This window comes from Coffea arabica, chromosome 5c (genome assembly GCF_036785885.1).
Source record: "Coffea arabica cultivar ET-39 chromosome 5c, Coffea Arabica ET-39 HiFi, whole genome shotgun sequence".
Taxonomy (NCBI): Eukaryota; Viridiplantae; Streptophyta; class Magnoliopsida; order Gentianales; family Rubiaceae; genus Coffea; species Coffea arabica.
In genome coordinates, this window is record NC_092319.1 from 35,991,658 (window position 1) to 36,001,620 (window position 9,963).

Here is a 9,963-nt window from a genome sequence, read left to right on the forward strand (position 1 = left end):
AAGAGTTGTTCGGTTCTATGTGAACTTGGTGCTTACGCCCAAGTTTTTTGGACTGGAAATTTTTTTTTCCAAAAAGTGACGGGTCAAAGCATTTAATGCAAGATTTGATTTTTTTTTAAATTCCTATTGTGTTAGAATTGTGACTAGTTGGAGTAGAATTGACTAAATTGGCAAAAATATTGAAAAAATAGTGAAAGATCTCAAGCTATGATGCATGACGTGTCGAAGACGAGCTCCAATTTTTCCATCCGTTTGGTTGAGGAATAATAATTACCATGACTAGTTAAGGAATAATAATTATTCTTCCTGTCAATAGTTTATCAAGCCATAGTTCTAAAGAAATGGATCCTATCATAAGGATCAATAAACCAAATAGTAACTGAAAGAAGAAAAATAGGTAATTCAAAACTAGCTAATATCTGATTCTGGAGAAGTAAAGATAATGCTTTAGAAAATTTCCAACAGGTATAGGCTAAAATAGCTTAATTATTAGTAATGGAGAGTGTGGTACATTGCGACAAATTGGCTTACCATAAAGATCTTATTAATGGACTAGAATAACTTTTGAAGTCATTGGGAGCATGAATAACTTTTGCAAGGGCTTAGGGGTAGAGGATAAATTATTTTCATGCTTTCCGCTGCTTATATACTTTGCTTATGCGAAACCAGTTAACAAATTAAATCAACTCACAATTACAATTTGAAGTTGAATACAAATAGCTTGGTAAATCTCTCTAAGATTAAGTTCTCAATTAGCTTAGTAGATATTGCATAGCCAAATTTTATATAGAAAAAGATGTAAAAGTCTTTAGGGCTTTTGTTCATATTCACAATTTTGCTGTTTACATTTTGATTCTTCAAAAGTACAAAATAAACAAATATTGTGTTAAGAATTAACTCTTTCAGTATTTCTTCCGCAATATACTATAAAGTCATATTAGCTCAAGGGATTGACATTGCTTCACATTACATCAATGATTATTAGTCCCTTCTTCTTTAATTTTTATAAATATCTTGCGATGAACATAGATCTTAAATAGTATATGCATGGTTAATTAAAGAAACTGTTGAACAAGGATATTAGGACCCTTTTTTTCAATTTAATCGATTCTAAGTCTTACAAAGTTGAAGGAGAAAAGGGAGATCTTGAGAGTTGAATCAAGAATTTCACTAACATTTTTGCTGAGTTGGGTCTTAAAGATGGATATTAAGATTCTATAATACGGTGAATGATCGCTATATTTATGTCTAATGATGATGTCATTCTGTCATTTTGGTTTTTTGGCACTGATCTAATCGGATGAACCCTTAATTTTTAACCACTTGACAGGTGCCGAACCTGTGTAATAATAATAAATAGAACCTAACTACCACCAAAAGTAGCCAATAATTAATTTTAGGTACTGGAGCAGGGACTCTAGGTGTGCAATGGGTTACTTGATTCACCCTGTTACCGAAGAGTTTGCTTAACCCGATATACCCGAATTAATTATCTGACTAAATTTACTAACTAGTAGACAGTGGCAAGCAGGGTCGTCTCCTCAGGGACTAGCAAGATATTTTGTTTCTTTTCAAATCAAGATTAATGGGGGGGATTTTGGTATCAAATGCCAAAAATAAAGTAACTGCAGAAAATAATTAATTTAAAGAAATAATTGGAGAAACTCTAACCAAGGGTACACTTCAGAAATGGTTCATGCACTGATCATCGAATCACAGATAATTCCAACATTTATTAATAGATTGGTTATAGTTGTCTCGCACGCGCTAAACAACCAACCCTTCCTTAATTTATCGATAGCTAAGGTACGGCCGTTAGCTATTTCTCTAACCCAAAAACAACCCTAGGTACGACCGTAGAATTTAATTTCTAGATTGCATTAATAATTAGAAAGGCCCAATCCTAACTAACAAACACGCTACGAGGGTTTGTTTAAGCTAGATCGTATGCTCCCCTGACATAATCCCAATTACGCCAGTTGCTACTAAGGTAGAGATAACGAACAATTACGGATTCAATTACTTTTATTTAGCAAAATAGCCTACGTGAATAATCAATTATTGCGCACTAATCAATCATACATAAGGCTATAACAATTAAAATCAGGGAACATATAAATACCAATAAATGAAGAAAATAATTAAAAACGGTTTAGATCTCACAGTAATTGTTGAATCAATTCGTCAGTTGATCCCTCGGCTAGAATTAGAGGCTTAGTTCCCCATAATTAGAGAACAGGCCGTGCGTGGGAAGTTTGGAGAAATTGTTGGATTTGCTCGTTCGATTTCGGCCAACAGTACGAAGAACGGAATGAAGGGAATCGCCACTCTCTATTGCTTCCAATCACAATCATGCGATGGAAACCTGATGCTCTCTGCTAATCCGGTCCAAGCTACGGGAAAAGCAAAGATCCGCAGGTCCACAATCGCGACTGGACTTCCACTCGCTACCAAAGAAAGGAAAAGTCAACACAACAGCCCTTCCTCTCAATGGTTTACAATAGCCTGCGAGAATGTCTTTTTCTTATTCCTTCCATTCGGTCACAATAAAGACAAGCAATTCCCAAGGTCACAAGCAATGGCCTTTTGTCTCCTTATTGCTTACGAGAACCACGGCCAACCCAATTCAATTGATAGATTGGAAAATAGCAATTGCTCAAGTCAACAGAAGATGAAAAGCAATACTGGAAAATGTCAACAATGGTGGCTTTGTTCTTCCCCCCTTTACAAAGCTGCGGTGGCCGCCTTTTAAACGCATCCCCCCTAAACCTAAGTCACGCGAGAATACTTAATTCTTCCTCGATTGTGGTCCCCAGTTTCAATAAGGGATTTTTCCTTTTTTGGAAATTGTTCTTTTTCCCAAAATTAAAACAAGACTCTCTCAAAATATAATAAAATAAAATCTATTACAATTAGATTTCTTCAGTTTCTCAAACGGGCCCCACGTACGATAAATCTTCTAAAAATTGAATTTAAGCACTTTTCAGCATCCATTCCTGCAATTACCATCAAAACAAAATATCAGTAGAATCCACCCAATTAATGAAAATATTTAGTCAATTAATTGTGCAATAATGCCCAAAATACCCACTAAAATGCACCCTATCACCACTAACATTGACCAAATAGTTCTATGGTCCGATCTTCAAAACATCGGACTCGTAAATAAAGTTTTTCTTTTTTTTCTCCTAGACAAGATTAAAGTGTAAAATAACAACTATATATCTTGTATGTTGTTAGGAGTTAAAGTTTTTCCCAGAGTTAATTTCAAAGCCTAAACCTTTATTTTTTCAGACCTTGATGAATAATCACAATATATAGAACTGAAAATACACACTCATAATTAAGATACCCCTCTTTCAAGGGGAACTAAAAGAAAAACTAAAACCTTATGAGCATAGATAAGTTAGGTTTCACAGGAGTTTCAATACACAGAAAAGTTGCTTTTGTAAGATATCTTGGTAGGGATTAACTTGGGAAGTTTGGGAGAGGAAAATGTGCATTTCAGTTTGATTTATCTTGAAACTCTAAATTACATATGCTGTAAGCTAAGCATTGGCACCATATGCATAAAATACTTTACATTTCATACAAAAATCAATACAAATACCCTTAACCAAAAAAATCAAGATTATGACTCTTTATGAAGTAAAAGTCCAATTAAGTCTTCCCAAAAATTTTAGTTTTGTAGATTGGATTGGTAGTCCCATTCTTCAGCTATAATGCTATAATGACCAACGACTTTTCTTGTCACCCATTGCACGGTATGAAAAATCTTATTCTAAATGTCATAATTTATACGATGGATATCAATTAAATGATGACCTACCTTTTTTTATTTTAGAAATTTTTATATTTGTATCTATTATTTAGATATATCATAATTTTTAGTCACTTTTTTGTACATATATTCTTCACAGTATTATTCTCATGATCCATAACAAGAAAACACCCTAAAATACATCATATCATCAACGTTGGTTTAGCAATATCTGCATCGGTCAAAGGAAAAAACCGGTTGATTTGACAGTCTCACTTTCACTGCATGCAAATACTGGGGTATATTAGTGCTAGTATTGTTACTTTATTCAAAATGTGTAAACCCCTCAAAATGTGTCGTTGTCAGTGTGTTTGGATGGTAAATTATTTACAATATATAGGGGTTATTAGTGCTAACATTGTTACTTTATTCATTTGAAATTAGGACACGAATAATATGATCTCATCAAAATGACAAAGGGTAGTAGGAATGTAAATAACATAATAGAAATGTAAATAATATCACCCTATTTGTATAGCCTTTAGTACTACTCCCTAAAACATATCTAAGGCATTTTTTCTTTAGGATTAAGAGATCAATTCATGTAGAAAAACTTACCTATAAATTAAGTTTAAAGAAAGTTTTAATTTTTTTCGATCCTGTTGTAACTTCTTCTAACCATTCTATTTGGATGCTAAAATTTTTCTGATGTTTTTTAGTTTTTCTCAATTTATGTAGGAAAAATTTTTTCCATTTAGATAAATCATTTTTTTAAGGACAATTTCATTCCAATATCTGTACTAAAGTCAACAATTACATAACACACATCTAGATTTGAAAATCAATGATGCAACAAATCTTATAAAACGATCAATTTTATCATAACGTTAAAACATCTAGGATATTTTCCATCAGATGAATTTTATTGCAATCGAGATTTTATTGCAATCTAACAAATCAATGTCCATGTCTTCGAATGGTTGGATAGTCAGATCTGATCAGAATTGCAAGCCAAAGAAAAATTTAGATCAGATTTTCTGATTTGGTTTTTGAGATTTACCAAATCTTTAATCTCACCAACTAAAAAAAAAAAAAAGACGATAAACAAATACACTCTTACTAGGATATCCTAAGAAAGAAAAAAACTCCCACCGGAAAAATTTAGGGAAGAAAAATCCCTCACTAGAAAATCCTAAGAGAGAATTTATTCAAACAAAGGAAATAAAACTAGAAAAGAACCCCTCCTATAGAGAAAAACCAGATAGTCTGGTCTCTCTTCCATAGGAAAGTCAAATAAGATATTGGTTCGAGAAGTTTTAGAGAGAAGGAAAAGAGAATGAGTCCTAGAGAAAGAAAGAAGTGAGGAAATTCCATTTAGATAAATCTTTGATGTATTGCTTTCCATAAGTGAGTAACCTATGCAAGTTCTGCAATTTTTTAAGAATACTCAATTTTTTTGATGATATGACACCATAGATCAATATCTTTAAAAGTTAAAACAATTTCAAGATAATCAATTTTCATTTTTTCCACTTCAAATTTCTTTAGACAGAGAATGCTCCCATTTTCTTTGAATTTCTTACAGGCTATTTCAAATACTTTTTGTGATCTTCTTATCTTTTCAGAAGATTAGTATATCATCTATATAGAGAAGATAGAAACTCAAATACATAAAACTCCCCTATAGTTTAAGCGAAACTCAAGTAAATCCCTCATAGTTTAAACATATCCACGTAACTCCCATGTACTCTGAACTGATGTGAAATTTGGACAAAAACCATTTGTCTTAAATGTAGCACGTAAAATACCAACATTACCTTCATGACACCTCTTTGTCTTTTTCTTATTTTTACCATTTTGGCATTTTGTGAGTTTACCCCAAAAATTAGTGGCTCAAGTTTAAATTACAAAACTTAGTGGACTAAAGTAAAATTTTGAGAAAGTATCTTCTTTTTCATAACTCACTTAAATAGCAACCAATCTTATTGAAGAATAGCCATATGAAATGAAAACAGTGGTTGCTCCTCCTTATATCACTTAAATAGCAACCAATCTTATGAAATTTATAGCAAATTTGATCCTTAGGATGAGAAGAAGATAGATATGGCAAAAAAATTAGTACGAGTAACTAAAACATTACAAGATAAAAATCATAATTCGAATCCACATAAAACCCAGCTTTTAAATATGAACTAATGGAGGTTAAATTTAGGCTTCCAACTGTTGGATTCTGTCCTTGATCCAAACTCCATAAAATTTTACAATGAATTTCAATGCCTATCAACAACATACTCCATCTTAGATCCAACTAAACTCAAACAAGGAAAAAATGAGAAAAGGATCTAAGATTGAAAACAATGAAAAAAGAGGAAAAGAGTCTTATATTAATTATTTTTATCTTTTTCTATTGGCTTTATAGTTTCCTATTCTTATTAGGGAAAATCTTCAATTTGGTCCCTAAACTTTTTCACTTAAACCAATTTGGTCCTTCACGATTTTTTTCACCAATTTCATCGAGTTCAATGTAGGACTTATTGGGCGGTGCCATTGCATTTTATGTATTTTTCGCGACGGACCAAGGGTATAATTGGAATCACAGGTATAATTGTCTAATTATAGGGATTAGAATAGCAGCTCTGTCACGATAAGCAAAAGAAACCTCTGCAAATCGACAGAGAAGCTAAGGGTTTCACAATCTGATCAAAATGTGATTGAGATTGATGAGTAGATCCGTGTCGATCTTCGATGATGGAAGGTGTCGATGGCAACAAGAATGGTGAAAAGGAAGCAGCTGCAACAACACTATCCAGTAAGCTTTAACCAGATCTTACTTAGTTGAACATTTTCTGCTATACTTGTTTGATGTTTGTGCTAGGCATGTTAGTTTAATTTTTTCATCAGAATGTGGGGCTAATGTGTTTGTACTTTATCCTTGTCTGTGGGGCTGAAGTAGTTGAACATTTTCTAACCTCTTTAATGACAGTGTTAAGCATGTGGGCGATTAATTAGTGGAATATGCTACATTGTGGGGTTGACGTGTTTGTAAAATGTCTTCTCTGTGGGTCATAGGCAGATTTGGGAATGGTGAAATATGCTATATTTAAAGCTGAATTTTTTTAATTGTAATGTGGTCCCTGTAGTTATAAAATGTAGTGTGCTGTTGTTTTTATGTTCTGAAAAGCGAGACAAAGTAGTAGGAAAGGTTGTGGTTTTATTAATTAAGTATTTTTTCTGGTTTAAAAAAATGCAGGACAAGAGGTTGAATTTTTTACTTTGAAAATCTATCATGGGAGTGTATATGTTAAAGAACCTGTAGAGCAATATGTGGGGGGCATCATGGAAAGTTTTGAAGGTGTCATTACCATGAGAGGGAATAGAGCAATTGTATCTGACTTTTGCTATTATCTTGGATATCCTGCAAATGTAACAATGATTTATAGAATTCCAACTGAAGGTGGTGCACTTGTGTTGAGAAAAATAGATTCTGATGATGCAACAACTGACATGGCTTGTATAGGCAAGCAAAATGGAGAAACTGAAGTTTATGTTGTTTCTGAGTTTCACATTAGATTGATAGATGGTAAACGTGAGAGTGCAGTTGCATTAAGCAATTGTAATGCTGTAGAAATAGAAGAAGATGATGACTTCTTTGTAGACATAACATTTGAGGATGTTGATGTTGCTGACATAGAGCAAATTCCTGTTCATGTGGAGAAAATGAAGGAGCTTGAGAAGAAGAAACAAGAAACTTGTCAGGCTACTGAAATAGAAGAAGTAGAAGAAGGTGATGCGGATGAGGCTAATGATGCTGCAAACTCAGACTCAATGGAAGGTGAAAAGTTCCCTGATAGTGACTATGATTTCTCTGAAGATGATGATGATATGATTTTTCGAACTTCTGTTGTGGCTCCATATCAGGAGTTAGGTGTTAGAATGAATAAATTGCCAACAGAAAATTCTTTTCAAAGTAGAAACAGCAAGGCAAAGAAAGAAGCAAGATAGGTAGCAGCAACCAAGAAAGAAAAAACTAGAGTCAAGGCAACTTCTACTACACATTTACACCTTGATGAAGGAGATTAGATTCCAATTCATGAGGAATCTGATTCAATGGTGTCAGATGAGCTAAATAGTGTGACTGATTCCTCCGATGAAAATAGCACAAAGGAGAAGCCCAAACTAGTCAGATTCCGACCAGAAATGGACATAAAGGATCCAAAATTTCATGTTGGTCAATAATTTGATGATAAGTAGCTATTCAAGATGGCAATTAATAATTATGCAGTCAAGTGGGGGAAGGATATAAAGTGGGTGAAGCATAATAAGCATAGAATGAGGGTGAAATACAAAGCTGATCATTGTAAGTGGATGTTGTTTGCTTCTAAAATTGATGAAGGTGATGATTCCATTGCAATCAAGACAATGGGTCCAGCACACACATGTGGCAGGACCTTTTACCACAAGAGAGCTACCTCAAGTTTCTTAGCAAGAAAATATATAGACTTCCTAAGGATAAGCAAGAGAATAACAGTTGTAGAGTTCAAGGATAAGGTACATGCAGAGCTGAATGTAAACATTACTAAACCTCAAATTTATAAGACATTCATGAAGGCAAAAATTTTGATCCATGGGAGCTACAAAGATCAATACAACAGATTGTAGGATTATTGAGATGAACTAATGAAGGCAAATCCTGGTTCTACAGTGTACATGGAGACTACATTAGATAAAGATTCCGGAAAACAAATATTTCAAAGACTTTACATTTGCTTCGAGACACTGGAGAGATATTTAAATCTGGTTATAGGAAGATAATTGGAATTGATAGCTGCCACTTGAGGGGTCCACATCAGGGTGTGTTATTAACTGCAGTTGGGATAGATCCAAATGACTGTGTTTATCTAGTTGCATATGCAGTAGTTGAAGCAGAAAATAAGAGGTCATGGAAGTGGTTTATTGAATTCTTGAAATATGACCTATCCATCAATGATCAAAGAAATTGGAGCTCCATAAGTGATAGACAGAAGGTGAATAAAATCAAAAGTTGTTGTTTATATATGTTTATTACAAATATATGAATGCTTACTGATTGTGCTGAACTTGCATTTGTCTTTTTTGCAAGGTTTAGGATCTGCAATTCAGGAAGTCATTCCTGATGTTGAGCACAGACATTGTATAAGGCACTTGCACAACAACTTCAAAAAATATGATTCGGGTGAAGCATTGAAGGAAAGATTTTGGACATATGCAAGGTTATCGTACATGAGGATGTTCGAAAATCAAATGGAGTGTTTAAGGGATTATGATGCAGCTGCTTGGAAGTGGTTAAATGAGAACACCTCTCCCTATCACTGGTCAAGATCATACTTTCGAGTGGCTGCCAAGTGTGACATTCTCCTTAATAATTTATGTGAAAGATTTAATTCGGTCATAATGGATGCAAGGGAAAAGCCAATCCTTGGAATGCTTGAGACTATCAAAATCTATCTAATGGAAAGGCTTCGTACAAAAGGGAGTGGATGAAGAAGAGGAGTGATAAGATCTGCCCAAAAATTCAAAGGAAACTGGAGAAGGCAAAAACAGAAGCAGCTGCAAACATTGCGAGATGGTCTGATGAAAATAAATTTGAGATTACACATATGTATGGAGGCAAACATATGGTGGACTTAAAGCAGCAGACTTGTAGCTGCAGGAGATAGGAGTTGACTGCTGCCATGTGATTTGTTGTATTTGTTTAATAGGTCAAGAGCCAAAAAGTCTTGTTCATCATTACTACTCGCGAGACAGTTACTTGAAGGCTTATAAGCCAGCAATTGCTCCTTTGAGTGGGCCAAATGTTTGGGTGCAATCAGATAAGGATCCTGTCTTACCACCCTTGAAGTTGAAGTTACCTAGTCGGCCAAAGAAAGTAAGAAAAAGGGAACCAAAAGAGCCTAGGCCTAATCAAAAGGGGGTTACCAAACTTTCTAGATCTAGCCTTGTTAGAATGACATGTAAAAAATGCAATCAAAAGGGGCATATAGTGAGAAAGTGTCCGCTGCTGGTACCTTCCAATGAGTTTGGTGCATCTACCAATAAAAGGCCACCACCGTCCAACTCCAACAAGTGTAGTAAATGCAAGGCACTTGGCCATAACAAGAGAACTTGTCCATAAAATCTCAGAACAAGGGAGAATGCTACATGTGAATTACCCCCAAAACCTGGTA